This window comes from Chiloscyllium plagiosum, unplaced genomic scaffold (genome assembly GCF_037043375.1).
Source record: "Chiloscyllium plagiosum isolate Xiang-an unplaced genomic scaffold, Cpla_swu_hap1 HiC_scaffold_48, whole genome shotgun sequence".
NCBI classification, from domain to species: Eukaryota; Metazoa; Chordata; class Chondrichthyes; order Orectolobiformes; family Hemiscylliidae; genus Chiloscyllium; species Chiloscyllium plagiosum.
This window is the reverse complement of record NW_028270186.1, coordinates 28,492,842-28,505,761: the sequence shown is the minus strand read 5'-3', so window position 1 is coordinate 28,505,761 and position 12,920 is coordinate 28,492,842.

Here is a 12,920-nt window from a genome sequence, read left to right as displayed (position 1 = left end):
CGGATTCCACCCCACTAAATCCCTTAACGCGCTGGAAGTGCCAGTCAATGTTATAAAAACTAAAATCCCCAATTATGACAATCCTTTTGCTTTTGCATGTCCCACCTCTCTGCCAGTATATTAGTTACTCTAATTCCTGGTGACTATTTCGGGGCCTATAGTACAGCCCCTATAACATCACCATACACCTTCCTATTTATTAGCTCCATCCACAAATCCTCGCTGTTTGATCCTTCAGTTATTTGAAATCTGTGTTACTCCCCTAACTCCCCCCCTTTCCGCCACTCCCTGTCCTGCCTAAAGCTATACCCTGGCACATTAAGCTGCCAGTCCTGTCCCTCCCTTAGCTATGTTTCTGGAATGCTTGTAATATCCCAATCCCACATAGCTATCAATGCTCTGAGTTCTTCGCCCTTACCTGTCAGTTCTCTTCCATTGAAATAAATGCAATTTAATAAAAACAGGTATTCTCACTCCCTGTTGTGTTCCAGCCTGACCTGTCTTTTCACTTTACTGTTTATGATTACTGTATCTCCTTCCAGCCTCGCACTTGCCCCCATGCTCTTGAGGATCTCATCTTCTGCCAATCTTGTTTAAACCCTCCCGTGGAGCACGAGCAAACCTGCCTGCCACGATATTGGACCCCCCCCCCCCCCCCCCCACACTCCCCCAGTGCATCTGCCACCTGGGCCTCTTCAACAGGTCAACTCTGTCACAGAAAAGACCCCAATGATCTAAAAATCTGAGTGCCTTCCCCCTGCACCAATTCTTTAGTTATGCATGTATCTGCCATATCCTTCTCTTCTTACTTTCATGAGCTCATGAAACAGGAAGTACTCAGGGATTACCACTTCGACGTCTTGGTTTTTAACATTTCTCCTAACTCTCTATAATCACACTGGAGGACCTCATTCCTATATCTACGTGTATCAGTTGTGATGCCAACGTGCACAATGACTTCTGGCTGTTCACCCTCCCCCTTGACAACGTTCTGCAGCCGCTCGGAGACTTCCTGAGACCTGGCACCTGGGACGTAGCACAACTTGCTGGTATCCCGTTTGAGGCCCCAGAATCTCCAAAGTGCCCCTCCAACAATCGACTCTCCTATCTCTAAGACCCTGTTTAAATTTACAGTTTCCCGCTATGCTCCAAAACCAGTGGTAGTACCACCAATTTGGCTACTGCTGCTTTCCCTTGAACGGTTGTTCCCTCCAACAGTATCAGAAGTGGTATACTTGTTTTCGTGGGGAATGGCCACAGGAGATAGCTGCACTCTCTGCCGACTCCCTTTGCCATTCCAAACCTACTCTCTGCCTGGAACACGATAGGGAGCAAGGACTGTCTGTTGGATTAAATTGTGTTTATTTAAATGCAACAGGGCAGACAGGTAAGACTGATAAACTCAGGGCATGGATGTTTATGTGGGACTGTGCCATTATAGTCATTACAGAAACATGGTCAGGGTGGGTTTTGGGCGTGACCACCACACTAAAGCAGTTATATGTTAGGTTTGCAGCATCTCCAATAATCCTGAGTGCATCCAGCTCCAGGTCCCAAACAAGGTCTCCCAGGAGCTGAGCTGGGTGCACTTTCTGCACGTGTAGTCAACAGGGACGGTGGAAATCTCTCTGAGCTCCCACATCCCACAGGAGGAACGTACAACAGGCCTAACTGCCATCTTGATTGCTGTAATAATAAATTAAAAAGACTTTATTTGAGCTTGCCTGCACTTTTTCTTAGCTGCTGCTGTCTGAAGCCTCTCAAACCAATGACTTACTACTTACTCTGCTACCAACTGCATTTTCTCTACTCCTCCACATTTCCTTTTGTTTCCTGAAGAAGGGAGACACTACAGTAATGCGATGTTTGTGCCTTAGACACTCCTTGACACCAAACACATGACGACCTGCTCTCCAGAGCACGTTATTACTGTACTTGGTGGGTGTCTTATTGAGTCTTCCTCCTGCTGGTGGTGACTGTGCTGAGGCAAATATTCACCCCAACAGCCAATCCGCGTTGTCGCAGTCCCCTGGTCCTTTCTGTCTATTAATACTGCATTTATGAAATCCTTGAATAGGTCGATTGCTTTCCAAACTGTGTCTCACTCCAAAGGGAGAGAGGTTATGTTCCAGTGAACACAGGGCTGTTGGAAAAAGAATTGTATTAGACATTGGAGCAACATTCTTGCTATCTGCCCACTGAGTCTGCTTTTCTGTTCAATTTCGTTATATTTATTCTGATAATCCCCATTCTACTTGACTGCATTTTCCCTATAACAAACCCTTGTTTAATGATCAGTCTGCCTCAGCCTTCAAGATGTTTAATGATCTAACCTCAACAGACCTCAGAATTGTCTACAATTGTTTCCCTCTCACTGTTGGGAGACTTGGTAATCTTTAATCCTTATTTCTAGCAATCTATGTGAGAGTTATGCCAACGTTAGATGTTATCCTGTACCATCACACCTTCGCTGTGGCCAGAGACAAGAGTAAAATGAAAAATGTCAGAGCCTGTGCTCTTCTCCCTCATCTTCCGCATCAGCCTAAGTTACAGCTCACGAGGATCTGGGGATTTGTCCACCCTTTACCCTGCATAAACTTTCAATTCTTCCTTGGCTTCTGTAACAAATCGTTCAAGGGGCACACTGTTACTCTCCCTGAATTCAGGAACTGCTTCCCCCAACTGAAGACCGATATGAAGCCCGTGGTTAACATATCCTGTGGCTCCGTCCACAGGCTGCCCCCTTTGTCTCTAATACACCCGCTTCTTTCTGCTGTTACCCTCTTCCTCTTAATAAACTGATATAATGTCTTTGGATTCTCGTTAAACTTACCCACTAATGTTTTATCACGATTCCCCTTCTGCTCTTCTACTGAAGTTTTAAGATTAGCCCGACTTTTTCTATATTCATTTAGTGCATCCTTTGACCTGCTCACTTTGTACCTGATTTCAGCTTCTCTTTCGTTTTTAATTCTGTTCTGATTTTTTTGTTGACACCCGAGGTTCTCTAGGCTTGTTTTCCAAATTTTCACCTAGGTTGACTAGGTCGGGGAAGTAGACGTCAAAAGCACAGCAGGTCAGGCAGGAACAAGAGAATCGATATTTCGGGCATAAGCCTTTCATCAGGAATGTCCAAAACATCGATTATCTTGTTCCTCGGATGTTGCATGACCTGCCATGCTTTTCCAGTACCACACTTGTGGATTCTGATCTCCAGCATCTGCAGTGCTCACTTCCTGCTAGGGTGGTAAATTTAGTCAATATAGATTTCAGTTACACCAGGACAAGATAATGCTTTTCAACCCCGGGAGCTTGATATACAGTTACAGGAGGAGGCCAAGCAGCCCATCGAACCTATACAATTGTACCGAGAATAAATCATGCAGCACCAGTATCCTGTTATGCAGCTACAGGATCCGTCTATTCAGCTAATTCAGGTCAGTAACACAGGAAATGGAAGAGGCCACAAACTGACTGGACTCTGGGGAATGTTGGAATAACACAAGGCTATTTAGCTCCTGAAACCTGTCCTCTCCTTCAGTAAGGTCAGAGCTGATCTCCTCTTGGCAGCAATTTCTATTTCATGCTCAAATCTTTGTAGCCCTCGACTCTCTCAAAATTAATTGACACCCTCCTCACCCCCTCCCAATCATTTCAGGTATGCAACTGTCTGGGATAGAGAGGCACCAACAATCACTATCCTCTGAGAGAAGGAAAGAACCCTCACACATATACCTTGGCCTATTTAAATGAGCAAAAACATGAACACAGCGTCAGAGTGACTGGCCCTGACATTACATCAAGATTTGAATGAGCAAGGTTTCAAAGGGTCGGAACAAGATTGAACTTAAAAGGAATCAGCTGGAAACTCCACACTGGTTGTGGGGAGTCATTCAGAACACAATGTGGCTGGTGGACATCAATCGTCTCAGTCCCTGGATAGCTCTGTGGGTGATCCTCAGGGTAGCTTCCTCAGCACAAATATCTTCAGCTGCTTCATCAATATCTTTCCTTCCGTTATTCGATCAGAAGTGAAGATGTTCAGTGAAGATCACATAAAGCATCAAAACCTGGACAATATTCAAGCTCATGCTGTTAAAATGCAGGTATCATTCGTGTGTTAGCACTGCTGGACCCTGAACATTTCCACAGTATAGAAAGAGGAACTCATGCATCATTTCAAGCTGGTTTCATTGGAATGTGAGAAAGCCATTCAGCCCATCGAAATTATTCGATAAGAAGAGACACCGCCCATTCACTCTCTGAGATTTTATTTTAAAATCTGCAAATGTTGGAATTCAAAGTAGACAGTCAGGACGCCGGAACAACACAACAAGAGAGGCGGCATCAGGAGGTGAGAAGTCAACGACCTGAGTAAAAGCCTTCTCCAGGTCTGGGAGTGTGTGAGTGTGTGTGTGTGGCGGGGGGGGGGGGGGGGGGGGTTGCTGGTTAAGGGGGTCTACATTTAAAGAGGAGGGGTGGGGAGGTGGAGACAGGATGGTGAGGTTGCGATAGGTGAAAATAAAGTACAGGTTATGACCGGGTTGGTCGATGGGAGGAATAAATCCAGTTGGGAGATGGAAGAAGGGCTGATCAGAGGAATGGAAGGGAGGAGAAGGGGCTGGAAATGTTTTGTGGGATTGGAGGGGAGGTTATTTGAAATTGGAGAACTCAATGTTGAGTCCCCCAGGCTGTGGGCTGCCCAGGCGAATGGTGAAGTGTTGTTCATCCAATTTGCGGTTTGGTTCATTGTGGCATTGGAGGAAGTCAAGGATTGCCACGTTGGAAATGGCTTGGGAGGGGGAATTGAAATCGGCAGTGACTGGGAGGTCAGCTCAGCCCTTACGGGCCCAGCTGTGATGCTCAGCAAAACATCCCCTTAGTTTACATTTGGGATCGCCGATGTAGAGAAGACCACATCTGGAGCACCAGATACAGTAAACTAGGTTGGATCCCAACAGCTGGCACATCTTCCACAAGGACAATTCCCTTCGCTAATCTTTGGTTCGTGCCACACTCCCTACCAAACCCTCCAATCCGCACTGACAACTGCCCCTACAAGCGGAAAAGATGCATCAACTGCTGGCACACAATCTCCCTCACCTCCACCCAGCGCCCCAAACAGAACTTCCAGGTGAAACAGAGATTCACCTGCCTCCCTTCAATCCTAGTGTACTGCATCAGGTGCTTCCGATGTGGTCTTCCCTACACTGGGGAGACCAAACATAAACTAAGGGCGCATTTTCCCAACCAAAACAGCCGAGCCCAATGGGACAGATGTGAGCTCCCAGTCAGCATCCATTTCAATTCCTCTTCCACTGCTCTCCCCAGCCCCGACCATTTCCTTCTCTCTTTATCTGCAGCTCCCCTACGACCACCCCCAATTCTGAAGAGCAGTTATACCGGAAATATTGACTTCTCCACCTCCTGATGCTGCCTGGCTTGTTGTGTTCTTCCATCCTCCTGTTTGTCTATTATTACACAGGATGATAAGGAGTCTAGTCAGTCTCGTCTAGTCAGCACAACACGCTGGTTAGTAGCTACCATGAGTCACCCAATAATGAACCTCTTCCCTGGGATGAGGAGGAGGACATACAACCCCTCGAGACACTGACACATGAAAAGAAGAGAACATTCAGCTCCTCCAAACTGTTCAATGAAATAGGAGGATGTCATTGATGCTGCAACACGACAAACCGATGAAGCAGAGACTGCACAGACAGACTGGCCCAAGTTGTTCCTCCTGGCACCATTGCTAATGCTTACACGTGTTACAATAATGTGGTTTGCTGATGGAGATGGCTTGTCCCTAGTCATAAGGAGGCATCTGCCATCTCCGAGAAGACAGGCTCGTCTTCTGCATGGAGATCAGAAACTTTTGGGAATGGCCAACTCTATCAGAGTGTATCTGCTGACATGTTTGTGAACAACATCATGCTTAGTGGAGTGTCTCATTCCAGCTGTACGTTGAGATGGTGAGAGTTCATTCAGAATCTGCAGCTCTCTCACAATCAACATGGGGTCTCCACAGAGAGTGTAAACTATCAGAGAGTCATAGAGTTTAACAGCAGGGAGACAGTCTCTTTAGCCTAAATTGGACTATGTCAACCAAAATGTCCATTCATGTTAACTCCATTTCCCTGCACTTGGCCCATATCCTGCTAAACCTTTCCTATTAACGTATTTGTACACATATGAAAACATATACTGCAGGAAAACACGTTATATTTCACGATATCGTTGTTTTGTTTTGTGAATAATGAGTCCTGGTTCAAAACACTCAAGTTTTATTGCAATCACTTTTTAATCGTTTGCAGCATTACAGATTAAACACTCATTTCCTTCACACTCTCCTCATGGTACCATCACTGCAGAGATTAGTCTGGTCAAACTCCTTTACAGTATCTCACTGAGACAAGAGGATCATTCCTTATAATGGAGAGATAATCTGTTCACAGTACCCCACGTGCTGTCTCAAGATCTGTCTACAACTGCAGGGAGGTGTCTTCACGCCTATATTTGAATCATTTTTCAATGAAGGACATTATAAAATATAATGTGCTGATTACTTGCTGCTCTGTATGCATTCTGTCAGTGACTCATGACCAAGGACATTCGGCTCCTTTTCACAAAGAGCACTTCCCATCATCTCACCTTCTCATAAATACAAAATGAGAAGGATGGTATGTTTTACCAAGTAATTTCTTTGCCCTGCGAAACGTTATACTTCCAGCACAGCCACGCCATCAGCAACATCACTACTGCCATTGTAGATGTTTGGAGACGCTGAGGAGGGGCTGGCCTAGCTGTATTATCTCCGGATTATTAATGCAGCGGCCCAAGTCATGACCCAGAGCACATATTCAATTCCCACCGCAGCAAATATTGGAATTTGAGTTCAATAAAATATCACGAATTAAGAAACAATGAAACGATTGTCAGAAAAACCTCCCTGGCACACTGATGCCCTTCAATGAATGAGATCTATCATCTTCAACTGATCGGGCTTACATGCGACTCTAGACCCATAGAAATATTGTTAACTCTCGGCTGCCGTTTGAAATGTCCAAGCCCAACTACTCAGTTATATCACTCACTATAAATTCTCAAAGAAACTAAACCAGACGGAACTAAGCATTGAATGCTTACAGCCCACAGACTGCAGTGGTCAAGAAGGCAGCTCACCAACAGCTTCTCAAGGACAACGTGGAAAGGGCATTGCATGCTGTCCCAACATCCCATTAATGATTTTTTAAAAAGATGATTACCCTTAAGAAAGAAAGACAAGGGGACATAACTCACTTCAAACCGTGACTTGGATGTATACCTTACATGGACAGGATTTTCGTTAATATGGCAACAGGAGAAAAATAAATAAGATTAATGTTGATTTATATTTCCATTCCATCTGGTCATCAACAATCCCTCTATTTGCTCCTTTCTCTCTATCTCTCTCTTTCTCTTTCTTTTCAAATTCCTCCTTCTCCCCTTCACAACATACATCCCAGTCACCAACATCAATCACACTATTTCCCAGTTGTGTGCAGTTCTGATGGATGGTCATTGGACTCGAAATGTCAATTCTATTTTTCTCTCGATCCGACGCCGCCAAATCTGCTCAGTTTCTCTGTCACTTCCTCATTCTCCTGATCTCGCGCATCATTCTTTTTTTCCCAACGTTTAGTGTTGTCATTAGATAGGATGTCTGCATCGCTGTTAAGGGCACCGTTTGTTGACCTCACTAAATGCCCTTTAATGTGAGGTCACTCCTTAAAGCAGTATAAAGCAAAGCACATTGCTGTGGACCTGACGTCGTCTTTATCCAGACCAGGTAATAATGTTAAATTTCTTTACCAAAGGACATCAGTGAAATAGATTAACTTATCAACAAAATGCTAGTGGGGTTATATTAGTGAAATTCGCTTTTATTTCCAGTTCCTATCATTTGAGTTTAAGTTCTCTCATCATCTGAGATAGGATTTGAAACAATGTCTTTAGTGTATAACCTGGACCACTGAATGACGTGGCCAGCGACATTACTATTCTGACACAGTGTACCTGACATGTAATTACTTTAGAGACAAGAACAAGGTCATGATGGAAACATTGTAATGGAAAGAGTGATTAGAAGAGAGCTGGAATCATGAAGTCTGAAATTTTCTAAGGCATTTATAATGGTGTATTTAGCAACTGCACAAACGTCAAGCTGTGGAATAGGGATTTCATGGAGCTGGTGGTGGGTCTGTTTGATGATGGAGAGAATGTGAATACATAAATCAATTCAGGGCAAATAGATATTTCCGGATTGTGAACAGTCTTGTCCTCAGATGTGTGTGAGGGCGGGGGTGTGGGCGTTTTTGAAATTTGTGGTAATGAATGGACTTGCATTTGAAACTGAAGATAGTAGTTTCCAACTTTGCCAAATATAGTTAACAGAAATAGCACTGAAGTTCACCATGGCTTATGGGATTGATAAATAGATAGAGATGGGGAGACTTACCAGGAACACCAACAATAGCAAGCATGGGATAGTAACCAGCCTGAATAATCAGCAGTACACCGTATATTCGAAATGGTAATCTGTTCCAATACCTGGAAACAATTAAAAGACCAGAGGATAAACTCCTGCCCATTGTTGCAGCATTCCATCCTAGGGTTCTCAGATTCTGAACCATTGTTGGAACATTCCAGTCTACTGTTCTCAGATTCTGATCCATTGTTGGAACATTCCAGTCTACTCTCAGATTCTGATTCATTGTTGGAACATTCCAGTCTACTCTCAGATTCTGACCTCTCCTCTCCCTGTCTCTGCAACTGCTGATTCCTGTTAGTGTTGAAGGTGATGTATCTGCTGATACAATGGGATAAATTATTGCAAGAAGCTCCTTACTAATAGAAGAGGGAAACCATCCAGCGATATCATTAGGATCCATGGAGACTGACATCAATAACATTCACTGAGCAAACAAATCCAGTTAACCCCTTTCAGTATGGTATAAATAATAACTGGATTTGATTGAATGTTGATATTGCTGACTATTGATCACATCTCCCATCACCAATTGTTCTCGTGAAGTTAGTTGTGAGGGAGATGATGGATGTTTCCTTATCACAGGCTAGATGATTCCGCTGTATTGTCCGTTTGCAATGCTGTAACCACCTGAACACAGCCCCTCCCCCCCCCCCCCCCCCCAACACAGCCACCCACAAAATACAAAATCTAGATGTCGTGAAAGTGCTGATCTCTCCTCAACTAGACCAGACGCCAGCCAATAGATTTTCACTGGGTATATTTTTCCTGACCATACACAGGAAGTGTGGATCTGTCTGGACATTCTTCTCTTTGCTCTAATAAAACAATGTTGAACCTTCAACACATAATTTGATTCAGCTTTGTTTTATATAAACTCACAAACACTTGAATACGCTTTATTGGCTTCAAAGCAGTAAGATTTGCATGTATTGAATTCAGTCCAAAGCCATATGTGGCATATTGTCACAAAACCGGTCCTTTTCCAAGGTTATGTTGACTTTAATTTTTTAAAGACGGTCTAAATGAACCAAGATCCCAATATGTCTGAACTTTGAAAGTTTCATTGGGATCCTTTTGTTTATATCTAACAGGTAATGCCTCAGCAAGAAGGCTTTCTCGTCTTTAATAGGAAATTTGTATAATCAAGAGGACGTGACCAACTCTCTAACTGGACGAGTCTGATCGGTTCTGGAGTTATTTAAGTCAGGGTCACTGTTGGAACTGGACGCTCTCCCCATCCATCTGCCCTTCTGACCTTATAACCTGTAAGCCTTTGTGTCAGTTTTGCGCTTGGTGCTAAGGGGTTTGCTTATTGGGATTGTTGCAAGTATTTGGAACAGGATCCTAAAGTCTGGATAGCCTGTTGGGTTTATATAGGATCAGTTATTCAGGTATTCTATTTTGGGTTTCTTGGGTTTCATTCGGTAATTTGGTAAATAAATGTTATTTGTTTAAAACTCGGCAGTCTAATTCACTCAAGAAAGATCCATTCTACACTAACTTTTAAGAAATAACAAAGTTACGGTCTGGGCTAGTTGCTTAAAATGTTCTGTGGGGTCGGGCCTGTTCCATAACAGAATGGAGGCCATTTGCGGGATTTAGGCAGCGAGTGGCAAGTATTCGTGTCTCCTATTCCGTGTGTTGATTTGGTGGGGACTCAGAGCTTTAGACAGCAATGGCTCTTGCAGGAATCAAGGATGTTTTGGAGGTGGAAGATGTGACCTTGGGGTTTTTAACAAAATGCACATAAGTCCAAGTTGTGGGAATTAGTAGAAAAGCGTGTGTTGAAGCTAACTCCTAACGTGAGGAAAGATGAGATGATTGCAGCAGTATCTTAGCATTCCAATTTGCTGGAAACTCCATCAGGATCTGTAGAGATGAGCAAACTTCAATTTAAATGGCGCAGCTTGAGTTAAACGGTAAATGAAGCAGTTTGAGGTACGGCTAAAATCAGAAGAGAAAGAAAGAGAATGAATAGCTTTAGCAGAGGAAAGCAAAAACAATGACTGTCCTTAGCAGGAGAGAAAGAAAAATACAGAGGGTTTGTGCTTCAGAGATAGACACTTAGGATGGAAAGTCAGCTTAAAAGGGTGGGGATGAAGGCTGAAGGTGAGCTGAGTGAAGAACAGAGTGAGGATGAGCAAAACCATGGTAGTCAAAAGCCTGATATATATATCCAGTCCTTGCCTAAATTTGATGAGTAGGATATGGAAACCTTTTCCATTTCATTTGAAAAAGTGGCTAATCAATTGCAGTGGCCAGTGACCATGTGGGTTTTGTTGATCCAAACAAAACTTGTAGGTTGAGTTCGGCAAGTATTCGCAATGCAACACTAACAGATGAGGGATCTGGGGTGTATGAAGAGGTAAAGAAAGTGCATATGAGTTTGTGCCAGAATCCGACAGACAACATTTCAGGAATACAAGGAGGGATCCTGATCAAGCATACATTGAGTTTGAAAGGATCAAACAAAGTTCCTTTGATAGCTGGAAAAGAGCTTTACAATGCTCTAAGAGAGACAATTACTTTGGAGGAGTTCAAAGATTCACTGCCTGACATAATGCAAACACATTCGGAAGAGTCGAGGTTAAAACGGCAAGGCTGGCAGCTGAAGTGGCGGATGATTATGAATTGATCCATAAAACATGGTTTGGCTTTTGGAATCAATTTCAGTCCACGAGGGATAGAAACTGGGGCAAAGAGCACCCTCACGTGGGAGGGAAAGGTAGATCTCGAAGAAGGTCATAAGGATAATTTCGCACAGGCTAAAAAGTAAACACTTGAAGGAAACAAAGAAGTTTAAAAGGTCCGGTGCTTTCATTGCAATAAATTAGGTCACATGAAATCACTGCATTGGAGGGTTCAGGAAAAAAAATACAGATGCAGGAAAACAGGATAAGCTTGGAAGTTTTGTTGGGGTGGTAACAGAAAGCACAGTGGAAGCTAGAAAGCTGCATCAGAGTGTATAAGCTGATCAGAGGTTTGTAAAAGAGGAAGTGGCAGATCTGCTTAGAAAATATACCTGCAAATGGAAAGTTTACAGACATAGAGCATGTAAAGAGGATGCAGTATTAAGGGACACAGGACCCTCTTAGTCTGTGATGCTGAAAGATCAGGAGATATATACTCCAGAAGGACTATTTCCAGAAAAGGTACTGCTAAAGAGAATTCACCTTGAGTCAAAAAGTGCATAATGATGTAAAGCGAGGATAGAATGTCCAGAAAAGTGTGGAGAAATTATGGTAGGACCATTGGACAAACTCTCAGCTCCAGGAATACAATCTATCCTTGCAAAAAGTACAGCTGATTCACCGGTTGAACTGCTGCCAACTCTGGGTGAAAAGCCAGTGGAGTCGCAGGCAACTGAAGAACTGCAGGAGTCTTATCCTGGAAGTTTCCTGAGTGTGGGTAACGAAGCCCCAATGTGACCAGTTGAAACAGGAGATATCAAAAATGTAAAGATAAGGAAGCTGAAGTGGCATTTACAGAGACTTTGTTCCATCATATAGTTGTGAAAAAACGATTGAGCAAACAGGGCATCATGCAAATATTTCAGTTCATTTAAACTAATTGAGTTACAGCAGAAAGATAAAAGGTTAAAGGAATTTTATCAAAAAGCATATACGTTAGGAATTTTGAATGCATCCCTGAGTGTTATTACCCTAAAACTTATGTCCAAGTGAGGAAGTGGAGACTATCACATACTCAAGGAGATGATTATTGGGCAGAAGTTCATCAAATCATATTGCCAATGGGATACAGAAAAAAGGTGATGTGAATGGCGCATGAGCTACCACCTCGAAGTCACTGAGGAGTGAGGAAAACACAGGTTGAAAGACAGAGACATTTTTCTGGCCTGGACTCCAACAGAATGTAGTTGAATTTTGCCAGATGTATCATACATATCAGGTAATTGGAAAAAAAAACACAAGCGATAATAAAACCTGCGCCGTTCTTTACTATTCCTGCATTTGAAGAACCTTTTACAAGAGTCTTGATTGATTGGCTACGTCCCCGAACTCAAACAAAAAGGTGGGCACCAGTATTTGTTAACAATAATGGATGTATCGACTGGATTTCCAGAGTCCATCCCAAGCTGCCGTATCACAGCTAAAAGATTTTCAAAGGAATTACTCTTTTCAAAAAATAGACACGGACGACGAATAGAGATACAGTGAGGTCAAGGTTCAAACTTCACATTTAATTTATTCACTATGATGTCTTAGGAATAAAGCAATTCAAATCGACTGCATACCATCCAAAATTGCAGGGAGCGTCAGAAAGATGACATTAAACATTAAAGACCATATTGAGGGCTTATGATCAGGATTATCCAGCTGACTAGGGTAAGGTAATTCCATTTGCGCTTTTTGTGATCAGGGATAAC